The sequence below is a fragment of the Chionomys nivalis genome, chromosome 11 (genome assembly GCF_950005125.1).
Source record: "Chionomys nivalis chromosome 11, mChiNiv1.1, whole genome shotgun sequence".
Classification (NCBI taxonomy): Eukaryota; Metazoa; Chordata; class Mammalia; order Rodentia; family Cricetidae; genus Chionomys; species Chionomys nivalis.
In genome coordinates this window covers 73,858,389-73,870,792 of record NC_080096.1, presented here as the reverse complement: position 1 = coordinate 73,870,792, position 12,404 = coordinate 73,858,389, and the positions used below count along the sequence as shown (strand labels likewise).

The 12,404-nt window shown below is 36.0% G+C and overlaps 1 protein-coding gene across 1 annotated transcript in view; it reads right to left on the bottom strand.

Moving 5' to 3' along the window:
* The window catches only part of Megf9 (multiple EGF like domains 9), a 98,779-nt gene that overhangs the window by 54,037 nt on the left and 32,338 nt on the right, over nt 1–12,404 (bottom strand). The window lies entirely within an intron of this gene.

Here is a 12,404-nt window from a genome sequence, read left to right as displayed (position 1 = left end):
CTTTAGGAAAAAAAATAAAATGTTGTGTATATTCTATAGACCAGTTTCTTTCATTCACAAATAGGGATAAACTGGGTGAGAGAAAAATTATATTTGTGAATAATTAAGGCACTATAAAAAATGGCATTGTAATGACAAAACTTTAACTTAACATTAGTTAACTAATCTTAATTAACATTATTATTTATCATTTAAATTACCAGATAGCAGTAAATCCAGAGTCTTACATAATAAGTTATAAGGGTGTTTATAAGGGTGTATTGTAGAAAGAGAAATAAGTTTCTAAAAATAGCATATCCATACAAGTAAAAACAAAGGATTCCACATAAAATCCCCATTAGGCCAACCACCCCTCATGCTTTTTCTCTTCCTAAACTTTGATATAAGTTCATTTCTTCCCATTTCCTTTGAATCTGCAAAGGTAATGAATATACTAGTGGATAATTTATTTTTGTATATTTCAAGCATGAATGGCAAACTATAAAATCTAATGGAGAGTTCTAACATCTTTAGTCCCAAGATTAGGGAAAGGAATCAGCTTTATCACAAAATCAGGATTCTTACTTTTGGCCTGGGGATTGTAAACTAGTGGAACATTTTCCTAGCATGTGTGAGGCCCTGAATGCAAGCTACAGTACTCTCTCTCTGTGTCTCATACTTTGGATATGTGGGCAGTCTTTTTTGAATATAAAGAAACCACATTCAGTAGTTTGTAAACCTGTCATGACAAGACCTCTGCTGGACAAAAATTGGCCAAAACAAAATAACATCTTTTTTTCTGGAATTCAGCAGAAATTCAACATACATCTAACACTTCTTGCTAGATCAAATTTCATTACATGCTAAACAAATAATGCTGGACTGGACAAAAATGTCTCAAGGAAAAAGAAGATGAAGAGGCCTTACAATAATCACTGAAAGTTTTATTATTCCTTTACTAATAAAGTATTTATTAAAAATAAATCAGTACTCTCAACAGATTATATACAATTAGCAGTATCTTATTTACTTTTTAGAACATGTCTTTTTGTTATATTATTTTACGTGTATGGGTGTTTTGTATGCATGTGTATCTGTGGACCACACACGTGCCTGGTGCCTGCTGAGGCCAAAAGAGGTTAGATCCCCTGGGGTTGGAATTAGAGACAGGTGTGAGCCTTCATGTGGGTGCAAGGAATCAAATCTGGACTTCTGGAAGAGCAGCAAGTACTCTAAACTACTGAGTTATTATCTCCATCTCCAATTAGTAGTATTTTTTTAAAAATCTAATTAATCTAAAAATGTATATATATTTAAAACAAAGTATTTCTTTAGTAGAGTTCTAGTGGATAAACCTTGGATGTCAAGATAACTGGTTACTTATTATTTCTATGGAGAAAATTAAATGTTTTCATTATTCCCTAAAAATACTCATTGAGCCTATCTCTGAATCTTTGTTCATTTTCTGCTACATTCTTGAAGGTTCTCTCATACAATCAAATTCAACAAAAAGCTAAAATTTATTTTATTACTGTGAAACAAAATACTACATATTTCCTGTAACTCTCATATGAGAGAAATTTAGAAAGACGGGCAAAGAGGTGGTGAGCTGAGGTTTAAAATTCTGCCTTCTTACCTCCTAACTGTATAGTCTTAAGTAAGTTACTCTGCTTTCTTTTTTTTTTCATCTGTATACAGTGTAGAATAATAGCATTTGTATTATAGTTCCAAATAGGGCCTGAAGTATTGTAATAACTGAAGTAAGAGTAGGAAAACAGTGGAAGGTGATACCACAAAAATAGTACAAATGTAGTTCAGATGTTAGATTCATAGGCCACAGTTTTGTTATGCCCTATGGGAAAGATCATTTTTGGACAATGTCTGGAAAACAGAATTATCACTGTTATAATTGTCTATATATAATGGGTTATGTGCAGTACTGATAAGTATGTCCATGATATAGTGACGAAAATAAAAGAATTTAAGACAGAATTTTCAAGGAGAATGAAAACAATATGTATTGATTAGATACATTTGGTATTAAGGTGTTATGCCATACTAACAGTAACAGAGTAAGTGACAAATATTTGAACCAAAAAGACGGATCCAATAATAGAAAAGATAAAATGATGCAATATCACAAAAATCTCACAAACATAAGCAAGGACAGGAAGCTAGGATAAGTGTGAGAGGGGTTATGTGCTTTTAAATTACAGCTCAGAATTTTGGCCTCTATCTCAGAGATGGCCCACAAATAAAAATTATGCACACCAAATGAAAGATGAGCAACTGCAATAAATATGAAACACTGAGTATCCATTATATTCTGTCAAGGTAATTTGGTAACTTGTAAGAAAAATCTCAGATCTTTTACAGTTCTAGACATTCATGTGGAACTTTAGGCGTTAGTGCAGAAATAGTAAATCCCCTTAATGGAAAGCTCTATAAAAATGAAAAAAGTAAATTTCAGTTGATAAAATAATAGGAAGGACATGTAGCCCAAGGCAACAGAGGAAGTACTGACTTTTAATAAGTTGTAATCATAGACATCAGAGTAACACAAAGGGGCTATGGTATGATTAATGGTAAGGCACCAATATAGCCACTAATGGAGATGAAATAACAGAAGCTCATCATAGACAGTATGCAAAACTCATTCAGTTTCCTAGGAGTGAATATGGAATACTGTTTATCAAGTGTATATCTTCCAAAGCCTTGAAATCCTAGGGGAAAACTCTATAAAGGTATAATTAGAAGGAGTGATGCAAATGCTCACAGACAGACTACAATATTGGGCAACATTTTGTTGCCTGGTTTCTGAAGAATAATGTAATAAAGTGATTTGAACCCTGAAAAAAAAAACCCTAAAATCTGGTACTAAATGGCTTTAAGGTTTTTGATTGTTTGTTTGTTTTGTTTTTAATGCTTAACTCATATGTACAGGCTTTTGTCTGCATACCACATGGATGCCCCTGGCTCTGAAGTTACAGATAGTTGTAAACCATCATGTGGGTACTGGGAACCAAACTTGTATCCTCTGCAAGTGCCTCCAACCCCTGAGCCATCTCTCCAGCCCTGCTTTAAGTGTTTGAGAATAGAAATGTGAAGACCCAGAGAAAGACAGTAGTTCTCCTGAGAACTTAAATTTAAGGAATGATTTTAGTGTAAAAGTATCATGGGGGTCATTGAATCTCTACCCCCATCAGCACATTTCTTCAAGTGTCCCTCTACTAAAGATCAATAAATGAAACCGCCTTGGCTTTCAGGGAAGATTTTTCTTGCAAGTTCTCTTAAGTGTCTTTTTCATATGCAAACACCTATTCTGGAAGGGCATTATCTTCATTAATTTATAACTGACTTCTTGAGAGCCTTGTACATACTGGGAATTTTTTTGTTTCTCTAACTTTCATAATCTATGTTTTTGTTCAGTTGGGAGTCTTGCCATATTCCTACAATCCAAGCTGTTTTACAGGCTGAGACAGGAGGATTATGAGTCTGAGGCCAATCTGGACAACTTAGTGAGACCTTGTCTCAAAATAATAAAAAGGCTAGGGTCTATATAGCTCATGAAAGGGGATTTTGCCTAGAGTTCATGAGGTCCTTGGTTCAATCCCCAGTATCACATACACAGAGGTCAATTATACTCTTTAGAGAACTTTCAGTGCTTTTTGGTGTTTGTAGCTGGGAAGCAGAAGCAAGGTAATGAGGAGTTCAAGGCCAATCCTGGCTATATAGTAAGTTTAGTCCTTATCTCAAAAATTAAGCAAACAAGCAAACAAAAACAAAACTAAAACAAAAATGACAGGTGTGTGCGTGTGTGTGTTCTAACACTACTAGCACATCCTAGCCAATGTGTGCCCTCTCCCTACGCTGTCTTTAAAAGTTCTTTCTCAATGTTATAAATCTTAGAACTAATGGTGATGTCCAAAAGCTCAATTAACTTTGTACAATAGTGTGTTAGCCCTTTACAGAGGCAAAAGAACTATACCTGTCTCGAAAAACAAAACAAAACAAAAAAACAGCAAACCAGTTATTTAAATAAGGTAACAGTCCTGGCCCAGACATCTCCCTGGACTTGGATGGCCAACTAACCATTCATGTCAGTCTGTTTCTCACCACCCTCACCTCTCTGGATCCACCTCTCTCCCCAGCCCACAAACCATCTACCTCTCCCTCTCTTCTACTTCTGTATCCTGTCCTCTCTCACCACTATGGGGTCCAACGACCTAGCAAATGGGCTTTCATTTGGGTCACAGGTGGGACTTGGATGAATACTGCCCACCCCAGCCATAAGGAATGGTGATAGCTGTTGCTTCTCCTCTCCCCTATTCCCGGGCCTAGAGACCGCTGGCAGTACTTAGAATGATGGCATCTGATCCCCTGGCATCAGAGACACCAGGTCAGCTCCTGGATGCTCGTGGCCCCCACAGACCTAAAAGTCTAGGGCAGGGGCACCTTTTGTGTCCTTCGCTGATTCTGGCCACGTCAAGTGATTCTTAAAAATGCTGGGTGGCAGTGGCGCAGGCTTTTAAACCCAGCACTCAGGAGGCAGAGGCAGGCGGATCCCTGTGAGTTCAAGGCCAGCCTGGTCTACAAGAGCTAGTTCCAGGACAGGTTCTACAGCTACTGAGAAACCTTCTCTTGAAAAACCAAACCAAACAAACAAACAAAAAACTAGAAAAATAAGTTGACCACGGGCCTGATTTCCTAAAGATATGGTGTGTTCAAAATGTACTTTTTTTTTTTTTTTAATTAGGACTGTGTCACTTTCAGTATATTTGGAGAGAAGGAATCTTGGAAAGGCTTCACTCTAAGGAAAAGGAGAAATCTACTGTTTTTTTTGTTTTTTTTTTTTTTTTGCTTTCATAAAGGGTCTTACTTGAACATAGCATTGATATTCGAGTTACATTTCACGTTTATTATATGCTAGGTTAGGGTCATAAATATTTAAAATCTGGGAAACAATGTTAAAGCTGATGAGTTTCTTGAGCTAAAGCAGGCTTAGCAGAAATGTGGAAAGTTTAAAAGTCACTGCTTGTAAAGCAAAGCTCTAAAATTAACTCTTAAAAATAAAAATGTATCCACAAAACTTCCCAAACACAATTTTCTACAGTGAAACATTTAATTTATTTTAATGTAGACATTTGAGAATAAAGGAACAGACATTTTCTGTCTCACAGCGAAGGCTATATTGTTAGTATAGCTTATCCCTGCCAGAATTCCACAATTCAAGGGCAATTCATCTAATTAATGGGACAAGATGTTAGAGTCCAAGAAGGTAACAGCTAGCTTTTACTACTCATACGAAAATGATATTACCAGTCATTTAATATGTGCTACATATATCATATATAACATTAGAAACAACATGAATGGCCTCCCTTGTTATCTACTACAATCTGGGGATATAGGAATCTTGAGTGAGAAATCTGATACTTAGAAGAAGAAATAAATCATATAACTAACTAGAACCAAAGAAATAAAGAAATACCATTAGACGAAGCCATAATCACTTAAAGTTATACTTTAGGGCTCATTTGCTAGCTCTGTGCTCTTTGATAAGTCTTAAATGCTCTGGGATGTGCTCTGATTCTCATCATTCACCATAAAAATGGGTAAATAAAAGGTCAAATTATCTACGGTTACATGTACTGCCTAAGACTTTCTGAAAATACTTTTCTTTACAAAACACAAATTATTTTATTTCCAGTTTCATGGACACAGAATATTTCTCTTCCTCCATTTGTACAACCACTTAACTTTCTCTCCAGTTTCAGACTGTCCAGCTCCTTCCAGATGAACTAAGTGGTCTTTGCAGCTGTGCTCTTTGCCACACCCTCTCCCGGCTCTTTTCATGATTCTCCTCTCTTCACTCGTCTCCATTCACACCTTTTCAGTCTTTGACCTTTTACAGACACATCAGCCTTCAGATATGTGCTCTGAGAGTCTAAGATATATTTGCCTTACCCTTCTGTCCCATATAACAACCATTCATCTTCCAAATAAAGTTCCCAAAATGAAAGATTTTTTTTACCATGTGTTTTTTCTTTAATATTCTGTAATCTTTTTCTGAACTACTGAAAATACTCTCTCAAAAATAGAGGATACAAAACATCAGCCTTCCTAAGCCACTTACCACTTTAATCTTTGATTACTTCTTCTTTCTTGGGGCGGGGGGGGAGAAGAGCCTCACACATGCTAAGGATGTGATCCATCACTAAGCTACACTTTCATACCTTCTCTTTCCTTTTTGGGTCCTTTCTCCACTTAAGTCTCTAACAACTTTCTGAGTATTCACTGAGAACTTACCATGCTAATTCCTATCCTTTTGCTTGTGTGCCTGTCACTGAAGATCCTTATAATAATGTTTCCCAATGAATTTTGCCTGTGTCTATACCTCCTTGTACTGTGATGTTCTCATCAGAAGATTTGATCTTATAAATGTGGCATAAGTGAGGTGACAGTTCCAAACCTGGTCTCAGAGTACCTTACATCTTCTGCCTTCATTAGTTTCGGACCCAGTTGCCACAGAGAAACCTGAGCTAAAAAACAAAAAATAAAAAAAACTAAAACTAAAACAAACAAACAAAAACTATACAATAAGAAATTCTTTGGGCCGTGGTGGTGCACACCTTTAATTCCAGCACTCGGGAGGCAGAGGGGATCTCTGTGCATTGAGGATAGCTTGGTCTACAGAGCAAGTTATAGGACAACCAAGGCTACACAAAGAAACAGTTTTGAAAGACTAAAAGAAGAAGAAAGAAGAAGGAGAAGGAATAAGATGAAATTCTACAGATGGGGCTAGAGAGATGGCTGAACAGTTAAGAGCACCTGTTGCTCTAGCAGAGGAGCTAGGTTCAGTTCATAGTACCCACAGGGTAGTTCACAATCATTGCTAACTACAGTTCCTGGGGATCTGATTCTTCTTCTGACCTCTGCAGGCACCAATTCTCTCTCTCTCTCTCTCTCTCTCTCTCTCTCTCTCTCTCTCTCTCTCTCTCTCTCTCTCACACACACACACACACACACACACGTACAAACACATGCAGGCAAAACACTCACATATAAAGTAAAATAAATAAATCTAATTTAAAAGACTTTTAAAATAAATTCTATGGATAGAGAAGATGGCTATCCACACATCTCTAGTGAGGCACCAACCATGAATAAAACCATCTTAGATTCTCTAGATCTAGTTAATGCATCACTTCAACAACATGGGTTGACAAACAATACTGGTTTGTCACCTAGACACAGATTAGTCATTTGGGACTATAGAACCTCAATTGAGAAAATGTTTTGATCAGATTGTCCTGTGGGCATACTTGTGGGCCATTTCTTAATTTCTAATTGATATAAGAAGACCATTGTGAGCAAAATCATTCATAGGCAGGAGGGCTTGGGCTATATAAGAAAAGCATTTTAGTAAATCACTGAAGCAAAACACAAGTAAACCGGTAATTCACACTCCTCCATGTTCCCTGATTCAGTCCCTGCTTCCAAGTTCCTGCTTGAACTCCTGTCCTGACTTCCTTCAATGACCTGGGAATCACTGTGACCTGGAAATTGTAAAATAAAACAAACTATTTCTTCCCTTAAGCTCCTGTTGATCAGTGTTTTATCATTGCAACAGAAAAGCAAACTAAAATAATGAGTAAGTCCAGAAGAAATCAACAGAATAATACAGAAACAGAAATAAATCACTAATGTTGGTTTATGACCCTAAGGTTTGTAATTTGCTGTCATACAGCAATAGACACCCAATACCCAGTGGCCTAAATAAGATACGTTCATCACAGTCAGTCACATGAAATGGCTTCAGGGCCGAGGCTGTAATCCAGTAGTACAGCACTTGTCTACCACATATGGGTTCCATTCCCAGCAACACGAATAACAACATTTTTAGAACTATTTCCTTTTTTGGCTACAGATACCTAACTAGACTCCATATATTCAATAAGTCACTGTTTGCTTAGCAAGGCCAGTATTCTTGAATTACCAGCACTAAGGAGATCAAGGCAGAAACATCACAAATTTCAGTTCATTCTGAGCTACATGGCAAAAACCTGTACAAAAAAAAACAAAAACAAAAACAAAAAACAAAGAAAAGAATGAAGGACGGAAGAAAGGAAGGAAGGAAAGAAAGAAGGAAGGAAGGAGGGAGAAACAGAGAGAGGGACAGGTTGAGGTAGCACACAACAGGCAGAAGCAGGAGAATCTATGAGAGTCTGAGGTCAGACTGTTCTATATTGTAAATTTCAGGACAGCTATATAGTGAGATCCTGTCTCAAAAATGAAAGATGTTGGGGAGGACTTGGAGAACAGAAGAAGTGTTGTAATTATATTTTCTTGGTTTGTTTTTATATTTTTTTCCTCAAAAGACACCTTATACACTGATTAGCTAGCAAGATGGAAACCAAGTTCAATACCCAGAATCCACATGAAGCTGGAAGGAGAGAATTGAGAGAATGGACACAACATTGTCCTCTGACCTCACACATATACCATGATACACATGCCCACACATATACACACACACTCATGCGATACCTTATAGAATTCTGCAAAATAATTTTTTTAGTATAGTATATGGTAGAAAGTGAGCCACCATGGTATTTAATATTTATAATAACAATATATTATAGAATACAATTAAAGTTCAATTAAATTATATTTGAATAATTTTTAGAAACATCCAAGGCTAAATATTTATACAAAAGTGGTTAGTATGTAAAGAGGTTACTATGTCACTAGATGGATAATAGGGTCATTTTTCTTATTTATTGGTTTCTTAGTTCCTTGATATTTTTATTTTTTTTAAAGAGTTTTTTTTTCAATTGTGGCAAAATAGATACAGCAAAATTTACTATTTTATCAATTTTAAGTATTGAATTGGGTATCATTAGTACAATTACACTATTTGTACAAATACATCACTCTATCTGCGCTTACATTTTATTTATTTATTGGTTTGTGTCTTTACTTCAACCCCTCTCAAAGCCACAAACAAGTTTTTCATAGATATCAACCAAGTTTTAACAAAGAGAAAAGCCAGGTGAATGTAAAAAGGATATGTTTCTTTTTTTATCAAAACAAATGATTTTAAATAGTTGGGGTTTATCTTAGTTTTTTTTTTTTATTTCCCAGTTCTAGTTTACAGTCCATCAGTGTTGGGAAGGTACAGCAGCAAGACCTTGAGGCACCTATCCACATTGTGTTCACAGTCAGAAGAAAGTAGCAAATGCATGCTTGCTGCTCAGCTCTCTCTGCCTCATTCAGAGTGGGTCTTTCTATGTTAAATAACTCAGTGAGAAAAATCTTTAAGAGGCATGTCAGAGACTCATCTCTCAGATGATTCTAAATTTTGTTAAGCTGACAGTTAACACTATCATAAGTTTCCATAGAAAAAAGACCAAAATTTGATCTAATCTCATACCTTACACAAAATTTTTTATCAGAAGAAACATCATCCTAAATACACAGTAAGAAAATACAACACTACCAGAAGAAAACTGAGAAAAATTTGATAGCCACAGCAAGGCAGGCCCCCTAATTTAAGTAAATGAGGAAAATGGCTTGAGGAATAACACCCAAAGTTGACTCTGGCTTCCACCCACTTGCATAAATTTGCACACACACCCACATACATGTAGACCCATATGAAAGCATACACACAAGTATACACACACACACACACTATACATTTCTAAACATCAAAATCAATTTTTAACTTATTAAATTGATCTGTCTGTATGCCAGTAGAAGAAAAATGGTTTTACTAACTACAGCTTTATAAAATGCTCCTTATTTGTTCATCTCCACATTTGCCTTTAGTTCTCCATAACGTAACTGGAGACTACTCATTTGTTTCTCAGCCACCCAGACCTGAATAATCACACAGAAACTATATTAATTACAACACTGTTTGGGCTACTAGCTCAGGTTTCTTATCAAGTAACTCTTACATCTTAAATTAACCCACTCCTATTAATCAATGTATCACCACAAGGTTGTGGCCTACTGGTAAAGTTCCTGCGTTTGTTTCCTTCAACAGCTACATTGGTGTCTCTTTGACTCTGTCTACTCTCTCTATATCTGTTTGGATATATCCCACCTGGCTTCACTCTGCTAAGCCATTCACCCAAACAACTTTATTCGTCAACCAATAAAAGCAACACGTATACAGAACATCTCACATTACCATAATTATTTATATTTCTAAACATGGTTGTCACATTCCTTCCAAAAATACTATAGTAATTTTCCTAAAAATTTCATTTATCCTAAAAATTAAAGATGAGTAGCTTTTACAATATTTGAATTTCCCAACTAAAAGTACTGGTATACCTTACAACTTATTTATTCAGTATTTTTATATCATCAGTAAAAGTTTATAATTAAAAATTATATATGTATATGTTTTATATAAATTTTGTGGCGATTACCTCTAAACTGTTTACTCATTGTCAGTAGTGGTTAAAACTGATTGTTTTCCATTTTATCTTCTATCAAACATTCGTTAATAGGAATTATTAACTTTTAGATTTTGAGATACACAGAAACATTCTGATGAACTCATTCCAGAAGATTTTTCTCCTTGGTTCTCTATAAGATTCTTATTTCTAAGTTACATGTTATAAGGAAGGTCACCCACTGAAGGTTATACTTATCTGAGTTAACAGCATATTTTAACTTTCCTTAACCACAGTACCTTGTCAATAAATGACTTCATACAATTAAGTCAGTATTATGGTTTGAATATGGATATAAAATGTCCCTCAGAAGGATCAGGTGTTGAAAGTTTGATCCTCAGTTGATGGATCCACTCATGGTAAGTAGGTCAACAGGGCTCTGACCTAATCAATAGATTTATCCATTGATGAATGAATCATCTTGTGATATTATTGAAGGTTGTGGTGGTTTAAAAGAAAATGCTCCCAATGGGAGTGGCACTATTAGGAGTTGTGAGCTTGTTGGAGGAAGTATGTCACTGTGGGTGTGGGTTTCGAAGTCTCTTTTGTTCAGCTTCCCTCACTATGGCTGTCAGTCAACTTTCTGTTTCCTGCAATGTGTAGGACTCTCAGCTATTCTTCCAGTACCACATCTGCCTACATGTCACTATGCTTCTCATCATGATGATAACAGAGCCTCAGAAAATGTAGGTAAGTCACTCCAATTAAAAGTTTTCTTTGTAAAAGTTTCCATGGTCACGGTGTCTCTTTAAAGCAATAAAAGCCCAACTAAGACAGGCTCAGAATATTGCAGAGGTGGGGCCTAGTTGGAGGAAGTAGGTACTGGAGGTGTGATCTTGCAGACTGTGTCTTGTCCCAGGCATCTTTGCCTCCTCTGCCACATACTTAACACTACCATATTCTGTTTTACCACAGGCTCAAAAACCAGTAACCACTTGATCATGTAATCTCTGAAACTGGGACTGAAAATAAATCCTTCTTCCTTTTAAATCACTTCTTCCAGGGTATTTTCATAGTAATAAAAACCTTACTAGCATAGTCAACCTTATTATTTTTAATTACAATAAAAAGTTACCACTCACTATTATCAATAATGTGCCAACCTTTGTTGATCATTTTACTTCAATTAACATTTAGCTCTCATATGCTTTTAAGCCCCAAGTTCATTAATAGGAAAACAGAAACTTAAAGATGCACAGTAATTGCCTGAATCCACAGTTGTTGTAAGTGGCTGAGGCAGAAGGCACACTTATGCTTGTTTTACTCTGATGTCCTTGTTCATTTTACTTCACCACACAACCTTCTTCCTTCAGATAAGAGATGGGCCATTTACCAATTATGTCTAATCCATCTCTTTCATTTGCTTTCTCTGTAAGCAAGTGACATCAAATCAAATGATTACTAAATGGTGGGTAGGGTGAAAACAGTTGCTCAAGAAACAAAATTAATTCTCAACTGGTGACACAGAGCATCTTGAATTTGCTCTTGGCTTGCAAGTCTTAATATATTGTACAGAGCCAAAGACACAATTCATGATTTAATATTTGTCATCAGTTTAATTTATTTGAATGCACTATTATTACCAAAGTAATACCATGAATTAGTTTTCAAATATCTTTATAAAAGAAATTGTGCTAAATTAAGGCCAAGACTTTCAGGGATGAACTATGCTAAACTAACAACCTGCTACCTGGACCTAAACAGACATGCAACAAATAGCATCCTAAGAGAGAAATACAAGGATTCAATCTACATGGGAAATAGAAAAAGACAAGATGACCTGAGTAAATTGGGAGCATGGGGATCACAGGAAAGGGTAGAAGGGGAACAGGGAAGAATGTATAGGAGGAAAGCAGAGAAAAATATATAGCTCAATGAAAACAACAAACAGACAACCACGCAACTTTGTGCTACTATTTCTCCAAACGTACAGTTTTCAAAGCTACGTGGAAA